Source organism: Nycticebus coucang, chromosome 2, assembly GCF_027406575.1.
Source record: "Nycticebus coucang isolate mNycCou1 chromosome 2, mNycCou1.pri, whole genome shotgun sequence".
NCBI classification, from domain to species: Eukaryota; Metazoa; Chordata; class Mammalia; order Primates; family Lorisidae; genus Nycticebus; species Nycticebus coucang.
In genome coordinates this window covers 36,311,925-36,321,608 of record NC_069781.1, presented here as the reverse complement: position 1 = coordinate 36,321,608, position 9,684 = coordinate 36,311,925, and the positions used below count along the sequence as shown (strand labels likewise).

Genomic DNA, 9,684 nt, shown 5'->3' with positions numbered 1-9,684 from the left:
TACAGCCCTAGCTTTTGTTTTGGGAAGTTTGGTATCCAGCTCAGAGACTTCCATGAGTCATATATTTTCCAAGATTAACATGTGGCCTCACCTCACCTAAGCTTAAGCCAGACTCTACTCAGCTTCTCTTTTAAGGGGAAGGGATGTCTTTTAACAGCAATAATGCATCTCTTTAAATAGCTATGTTTGTGCTTGCTATTAAACTCCTGTCACATTTATTTATATTTAAATAGTTGAGAAATAAAGCTTTTGATTTAGAAAATAAAATGAATGGGAGATATGGAAGTGGAGATTACAAGGGGAGATAATTTGTGTATGTCAAATAATTGGTTTTAAATGCTATTTAGTCCTTATAAAAATAAATGCCATGCATTTATTCCCAGAATATGCATATCCCATTAAGCAACATATTTTAGTATTAAGAAATGAAACTCTATATCACAACTTTAATGGCTACAGAGAATTCTTTATTAAGGACATAACCATAATTTATTTAAATCGATTCTAAAAATTTTCAATGATAAATAATGCTATAATAAACATTTTTGTACGGTCATGCTAAAACTATTTGATTCTATTATTTTAGAATATATAATCAGACCTGGAATAGCTGAATCATTAGGTAAGACATATTGTAAGCTTTTAGTACAAATTGGTACTCACTTTAAAATTAGGACAGTCTTCATAAAAAGAAAAAAATACAGAACAGGACATTCGGTTTTTCAGGTTATTTTAGCATTTAGCAGCTTGAAAACACATCTCTTTGCCATTCTTTAAATGTTAAGATCACATTTCAAATGTCCTGACCTAATTAGGCTTGCATCATTCTAAGTGGCCATACACATAATTATTAGATTAATAAAAGCAAGCACAAGTAAGCAAAAGAGAACTTGTATAGTTCAAAAGGGACCTAGGCGCGGCGCCTGTGGCTCAGTGGGCACCAGCCCCATATAACGAGGGTGGTGGGTTCAAACCCGACCCTGGCCAAACTGCAACAAAAAAATTAGCTGGGCGTTGTGGCAGGCGCCTGTAGTCCCAGCTACTCAGGAGGCTGAGGCAAGAGAATCGCCTAAGCCCATGAGTCGGAGGTAGCTGTAAACTGTGTGATGCCACTGCACTCTACTCAGGGTGATAAAGTGAAACTCTGTCTCTAAAAGAAAAAAAAAAAGGGAACTAGTCTTCAAGGTTAACTGAATATTTGAAATGTCAATGCAGTGTCAAAGTTTCTTTCTTGATTAGTTGATATATTCAACTAAAAAATATCTTTCTATCCTTTGAAATCCCTTTTACTAGTAAAGTATCCAATTACCTTCAAAGCCTTATTTAATTGCATGCTATAAATGAGCTCAGCTTCTAGGTCGGTGCATAAGTTGTAATTTGATGTTTTAGTTCAATAAATAAGGCATAATGACTTATTCCATTATTCCAGGGTGTTACCAACTAGAACTATGCTTGGAGAAAAGAATAGGAGTGTCAGAAAGTCCCCGAAGCCCCTGCCACCTGTTCCAAATAAGATCCTGCTTTGTAAATGCTTTCAACGGGACCATTATTTCACAACAAAGACAAAATTTCAAAAGAAGTGAGTTCTCTTCAAGTGGTAACATATCAGTTGAATCCACAATATATCGCTATGTGGATATTTAAGGTCACAGTGTTTTCTGAGGTTATGACAGAGACAAGAGAAATTTGGCTGGGTGCTAGAAGTTATCCCAGGGTGGATGGATGTGGCAGTCTGCCTGGGAGGGCTTTACAAGAACTGGGATGATGGAGCCAGTCTCTGCTGATTTCACAGCTCTGCAGGTAACTGCACTAGTCATCAAAGTCATCAGCCTTGTACTTTCCTCTGAGAGGGGCAAGAGGTGCTCAAGAGGCAAGATTTTAAACATTCATGGGTTCCTGGCTATATAGTGCTGCTGTAAGACCTCCCTTTAACTGTCACAGGCCTTCAGGTACCAGCAATTCATATTTGAAGGTATTAGAATGATACTGATAACATTTTAATACAAGTTGTTTGCTAGAGTCAATACATATTTAAATTGATTTACTGCCTCAGTTATATCCATATCTAATCTCTCGTACTGATCTTAGAATAATTTAAAAGATAGGAAATAAAAAGACTAGGTACAGAAATAATTATGAACCACACAAGACAGTAGATATATGATTAAGTAATAAATGTTTTGTAAACTTAATTTACAAATCCCTTTTGAAAGAAAAGCAAATTTCTCATGGGCCACCCAGTGTTTACTTGAATCATTATAATGTTAGTTAGAAATGTGTAAAGATAAACTCGGTATAAATGCCTCATGCTTATACAGCTATACAGAACAAAGCATACAAATTAAACATAAACAAAGCTACAAAGCCAAATAAAGTTAACATTAACAATATTTATTTAATGTGACACTTGATGTTTTGCTGAAATTAAGACCCGACTTGTCATATAGATGCAGCTTGATGGAGCCTGTGTTCGGTGATGCATCTCATCACTCTTGACTGCCTGTCGGGAAAGATGTGTGAACTCTATCCACTTAGATCCTCTTCCAACTCCTGTAAACTTTAAGGACAAGTGAGGGCATGCCTGGAAACCTAATTAGGTGCTGTTGCTGCAAATCTGTACTCAGAGATGTTGAACTAAAGAAACATAATTACCCAGGATTGGGATGAAGATTGCTGCAATTACTTTTTTTTTTTTGTAGAGACAGAGTCTCACTTTATGGCCCTCGGTAGAGTGCCATGGCATCACACAACTCACAGCAACCTCCAACTCCTGGGCTTAAGTGATTCTCTTGCCTCAGCCTCCCAAGTAGCTGGGACTACAGGCACCCGCCACAAGGCCCAGCTATTTTTTGGTTGCAGTTCAGCCGGGGCCGGGTTTGAACCCGCCACCCTCGGTATATGGGGCCGGTGCCTTACCAACTGAGCCACAGGCGCCGCCCTCTGCATTTACTTTTTAAAAATCAAAATGAGAAAAATTCATCTGCCACCTGAGAAAACACACAGACCCTCTGCTGTTGCCAGAAGCTGTGGGTCTGTGTCATTCTAAATGAGGGCAAGTAGACCCAAGGAATTCTTCAGTTTGTTTTATCACGTTGTTTTAGAAGACGATCTGGAAGTGAAAAATGGCAAGCCAGACCTTGGAAATATTCCTATCTTGTGCCAAGAGGTTTTCTCCCCCTCCTCCCATGGAGAAGCACCTTGTCTTTTAAGATGGTCTGAACTGGGCAGAAGTGGCCCTGGAGGCCGGGATGCAGGTGATTATGGACAGCTGGGGTCCATTCCAGACAGGAAAGGACACGATGGAGCTGAACTCCCTCCCTACGAGCGAGGAGAGGGCTGCATCATGGCACTGCAGGCATGATCCACACTGTGAGGGGAAGGAGGAAGAAATTGGTAACCCCAAACCAAAACCCATAGGGTTCTGGCCTTCTCACATTTGCCTCTTCTTCCTTTGCTGGATCAGCCCATTGTCAAGTGCTGATAAAATGTGACTTGGCAGTTGAGAGAAAACTAAGCAGAGACAACCCAGAACAAAGATGAAACTTGAATTACCATCTGAAAAATCGAGCTGATATAGTATATGATAAAGTGATTAGACACGCACGCATGTATAGACCAGTATGTTAATATGCATTATATATGTATGCATGTATATGTAAAATGTATACTTCTCCAAGATGAAATTATAAAGTATTTGCATTTGTTTCATTTTTATTTTAATTTTCTGAACACGTGACTGGTAAATGTAAACCATGTATACACAGCCATATGCATATATATGATACAGATATAGATATATTGCTTCACTCTCCTGTTGCTGTTTACAGGCAGTAGCAACTGGCAAAATGAGATCTAATTCTATCTGGTGTGTAATTTGAGCAGGAAGGCCATGTTTTTGATGAGCATTAAGTAAGTAATAATTCTCCTTGTTAGCTGACATTAACATTTTTGGACCTCAAGATGCAATTGTGTAATCTACCCATGGCCTCAGTAGACCCTTCTTTTATCACTGCACACTCCTGGAAGCCCTTTCTAAATGCCTTCTAGAATTCCATAAGAGTCAGCAAAACTACTTATATCAAATTTGAGCCTGACAATTTTTATCTAGTCCCCTTGATGCTAGAAGTAAATGTCTACTTTATCTATATGGAGTAGGGTCTCCAATATGCACCTTCACAGTCCCTGGGCTTTGTCTCCTGTCCCTTTTGCCCTTTAAGACTGTGAAAATGCCCGTAAGCTGAAATCCAGTTTTAGTTCTCAGCCTGTTTTTTGAAAGATGGTCACACCATGATGTTGGAAATGAAGTTCAAACCTCACCTTTGTGATTATGCGCTGCACTCCCCACTCTCATGCCTGATGTAAGCACTGCAGACTTGCTGTTCCTTCTTTTCCAGGGCCAGGTGGATGGCCAGTTGCCCAGTAGCAGAGATATGGAAGAGTGGACCTTCCCAGTGAGAATTCAAAAAGACAAACTGGCTTCTGCTTTCCAAATTCTCATCCTTGAATGAGGGAGTCATAGCCAGCACAAATGCATAATGAAAATCCAAATGATAAAAGCATTAGAAAAATATGGATCGAAACATAGAAGACCAGTCCTGTGATTGTGACATAGATACAAGTTCTTAGGAGAGCACTAAGTTAAGGAGGGTCTCTCTCTAACAATGTACCAGTCAGTTCTCATGCTTCCAGAGACCCAGTGAGGACTCCCTGCCCTTGCTAAGGATGGGAAGCAGGGCTTTGGCTCCCTGGACTGAGACAGATTTCCAGTCTCTAGAAATGGTGAAGCAGGAGGGCTCAGCATGAGGTAGCACAGTAGACTGGAGAGAACGAGGCAGGGGTGTGGAGATGGAGAAGGGCATGGTGGTGGCAAATAGCTACATGGCAGGGGAGGCTGAGGACAAGAGGAGGGGCTGGCTTCTGCACTCTCCGGCAGAGCTGGACATAATCGCCTAGAGTAGTGTCTAACATGCCTGGATGGGAGGCACAATTACAAAAGTAAGGATTTACATTCTCAGAGAGCTTCCCCTGGGAATCAGATTCAACAAGCTTAGGGCGAGGCAAATGGAATCTGTATGTTTCTGTTTAACAAGTGATGTTATGCTAGATAAAATACAGCGTGTCTAAAAATATGGATAAATAAGGGAATTCCAGAACTATGTTTAGCACACAGCCCAATCCATAGTTACTGGAATAGTGGAATGCATAGAGATAAAACTATAATCTTATACCAGAACATCTGCAGAGAGCATAGAAAAAAATGGAAAACAAAAATCCAATATTTTTAAGGTATCTTGTAGAAGGTTAAAAAAAAGCCCCACTCCATTGTTAGCACCTGATCCTGAAGTTAAAAAATAAAACACACATGCTCCTTCCCACCTTAATTTTGTCCTTTTTTAGAGCATTGTGCCTTCCCTGAGTTAAGGCAAGTCAGTGAGCTCAGGGCTTGGTGACCAAAGCTTTAGAAGCAGAACTGGGGAAAGAGCTGTGGCACCTGCTGCCACCTTGTGGTGCAATTGTGTGGTTCACGAAGACCACTGGAAGTCAAAAGACTTGGGTCAATAAAAATTAAATACCTAAAGGAAAATAATTTGAAATCTCTCTGAGTCTATTTCCTCTTTTAAAAAAGGATAATAACTATTCCACTTAAATTATAATGTTGTTCAGACAATAAATGAGATTTTTTTTTTTTTGAGACACAGTTTCACTATGTCGCCCTGGGTAGAGTGCTGTGACATCACAGCTCACAGCAACCTCAGACTCCAGGGTGTAAGTGATTCTCCTGCCTCAGTCGCCCAACTAGCCAGAACTACAGGCACCCACCACAATGCCTGGCTATTTTTTTGTTGCAGTTGTCATCATTGTTTAGCTGGCCCAGGCTGGATTCAAACTGGTTAGCCTCGGTGTATGTGGCCGGCACCTTACCCACTGAGCTATGGGCGCTGCCCAAGAAATGAGACTTTTAAAAGAAAAGTGAAATAGGTAATGTTATTCTCCCATTTATGAGTAACAGGGAAACGTATTTTTTCTGGAGCTACTCCTTTTTCTCTTGATTAAGAGAGTCTGCTCCATGCAGCATTTCCTGTTCTCTCCGCTTGTGGCTGTGGCTTGGGGCTTTGGCTGGACCCAGCCTGACCATAGCTTTGGCTTTGGAAGAGCTGCAGAAAGATCTAGAAGAGGTAAAGGTATTGCTAGGAAAAGCTACTAGGAAAAGAGTACATGACTGAAACAGAAATCAAGAACGAGATACAACATAAATTCCAGAGGAAAAGCAAACCAAAGCCAGCTGCTGTGGTTGCTTCCATTACCATGGGAAATAACAGTGAAGATCAGTAATCATGGATGGGATCAGTCAGGTAAGCGTGTGGAAAATCTATATTACCTTGAGAGGAGTTTATCACGTTCCCATTGGAAATGTGCAGGTGCACTTCACATAGAGGTCATTTGATCTTTTGGTGAAGAATCTGCCTGGGAGGAGTTACTTCAGGATTGTGAACAACCTCTTGAAACCCATCTCTGTGGAAGGCAGTTCAACAAAAGAAAATACACAGTGAGACTACCTTATTTAGGGTGAAGAAGAATGCAAAGAAAAAGGAAAGCCCTTCTATGACACTGAAACAGATCCCAGTGAGGGACTGATGACTGTTCTAAAGAAAATTTATGAAGATGGAGATGATAATGAGAAGTGAACCATTGATAAAGTTTTGGTGGGTTCAAGAGAGAAGCAAGCCAAAGGGGACGCAGAATTTTGAGACTCCAAAGTCCTTTTGGGAACTGTGATGCAGAAATACTGTTGTTTTCAATAAAGGAATGTTGGTGTGTTGCATGTATAACTCTGACAGATGACTATTTACACAAGTTCTTCTAAGTAAAGGGAATGAATTCTCCATTTCCTACTGGAGTATTTAATTACATGAAATATGCTTATTAAACATTTCCTGCAAAGATGGTTTTTTAGTACCCTGATAATTTTGTTCAAGACAGGGTGATACTACATTCTCATGTGAAATGTAAAAAGTCTTCTCTAATGAAAATAGTGTGTTTTTGTCCAACTAAAACAGCTCCTACCAATGCAAGAAGTGTAAAACTTGAATTTTTCCATAAAATGCAAATCTTTACTTGTACTTGAAGGTTACTGTAGAGTGGCTAATCCCTTATTACCAGCTTAAGTAGTACACTAATAATCCACTCACAAATATTTCTAGTTACATGTAAATATATTTGTTTATGAAAGTAGAATAGAAACTAAATGTAAACTTGACAAACAGAAACATCTTTGTATGGTACCAATTAGTAAGCTTTGCCGTGGGTCACATGGCTTACAAAGGTAATAGCCATAAAGCGAGAAATAATGAATTTGAAAGTCCATCTTAGTCCTGTGTTCAATAAAATTAAGTTTTTCTTTTTTAGAAAAAGATGATAAACAGGCTGATCAGAAATGGGAAATGTGGTCAGTGAGAAAGGTCTCTGCCATCCGCCCCTTTATTTATTCCATTTTCTCTATTCTCTACGGACAGGTGCTACCTCTTTGGATCAGGACAGGATACTGTGAAGATCTCAGATTGCTGATGGGGGTTTTAAGAAAATATAGATCTCACCAGTAGCTGCAGAATATATTAATAGTTACTCTGATGGTTAATTTTATGTGTCAACTTGGCTGGACCACAGTTCCCAAATATTTGGTCAAACATTATTCTGGATGATTCTGTGAATATGAGTTTTAGATGAGATTAACATTTTAATTGATAGACTAAAGCAGATTACCCTCCATAATTTGGGTGGGCCTCATCCCAGTCAGCTGAAGGCCTTATTGATCTCCTCCTAAGCAATAAGGAATTCTGCTAGCAGACTGCCTTTAGACTCAAACTCAAATCGCAAATCTTCCCTACATCTCCAGACAGTCAGCCGACTCTAAAGATTTAGGATTCATCGAGCCACCACAACCTGTAAGCCAATTCCTTAAATTAAATATCTCTTTACACACACACCGTATTGGTTTTGCTCCCTATAGAACACTGACATCTGTGAAGATGTCAAGAGACCAGGACTTTCTCACCATTAGCTGAAGAATGTGGCTATCTACATAGTTCTTGAATGATATAGAAGTCTTGTCTCTTCTCAGTATCTTTCCTACCACTATGAAACATGGGTTGGAGTTAGGGGTGACCTAACTCAGTTGATCTGACTCCATGAGACATTCTCTTGGTTCTGCCCATCCTTGTATCTTGGCTCCAATTCCCCAAAATGGAGCAAAGTACCATTTTCAGTTTCAGGCCTCACACACACACACACACAAAAATTGGAAGAAAAAACTGCCTCAGTCCCATTATTCTAAGAAATTCACTCTGATTAAATTGTCCATTGCTCAGACTAAGACATTGGCTTGGGTAAATGGAACTTACTATTCACATTAAGACATTCTATGAAATGGGGGTGAAATAAGCTTCCTTTAAAAATGAAATTGAGGGGCTAAATGAATACATACATAAAAACCTGGTTTGGTTCTGTTCTGAAGGCGAAGGAATGGATGCTTAGTAGGCAGCCAATAATGTCCAAAAGACAATTAGTATCAGCAATTGATTTATCACAATACAACACTCAGGTGATGATATTCAAATAAAAACTACAATGTGTCTCAGAGGTCTCCTATAAAGTTGGAGACCTAGGGAACGTGAGAAATTATAGCTAAATGTATCATTTTTTACAAAATATTCATCACAAAATTTTACAAAATATTTACAAAATATTCTCTACATGTTGGCCACATCTTTGATAATATGGATTTTTACGTAAAATATACGTATTTTAAATGTTGGCATCTAAGTCAGTTTTTGTACTTGTTTTTAAGCACATAGGATAGCCAACACTGTCCCTGATAAAAACATATTTGTTAGCCAAATACAGTCTGAACGTCTCATTTACTTTGGTCTAGAACCATGGATTGCCATTCAAGACTGAAAGGCTTGTTAAGAGTGGAGCAGCCAAAGGAGGGAAGGTCCGAGCATGACTGTCATTGTCTCATACCATGCTTTTCAGCAGGTGGATCCCCAAACACAGGTTCTCAGGCTTTTGCATCGCCAATGAAATGTGAAGTCCATTGAGACCCAGTTAATTACTCCCTAGGCTAGGAAAGGTGTTTTAGTACCAGGAGTACCAGGAACAATGAGCTCATTTTCCCAGTGTTCATCGTCTTACTTCATTCACCAGTTAGCAGGTACAGGGACCAAAGTCTTCACACTACTCGAAATCCAATGTGGATTGATCTTTTTGCCAAAGACACCATTAAAAAAAAAATACAGCAATCATTCTTTTATTTTTGGTCCCTTATTTGATGCCATTAGGTAGTTTATTACAGTCCTGCAAAGCATACACTTTTTATTGATAGGTTAGAATGATTACCTTTTAAATATTTTGTAAAATTTTGTGATGAATAATTTGTAAATAAAGGTACATTGAGCTATAATTTCCCATTTTCCCTATGTTTGGCAACTTTGTGAGAGGCACCCTGTAGTTTTCATTTGAATATCATCAGAGTATTATATTGTGATAAATCAATTATTGATACTAGTTAAGTCTATTGGACATTATTGGTTGCCTACCCAGCATCTATTCCCCCTCCTTCAACTTCTTAACAGAGCAGAACCGAACCAGGATTTTATTCCTGTATCTAGTTAGCCCCCTTGATTC

General features: G+C 39.2%; 1 pseudogene; it reads left to right on the top strand.

Moving 5' to 3' along the window:
• Positions 1–1,059: 1,059 nt before the first annotated feature.
• LOC128569222 (calcyclin-binding protein-like) lies at positions 1,060–6,941 on the top strand (annotated as a pseudogene).
• Positions 6,942–9,684: the final 2,743 nt, after the last annotated feature.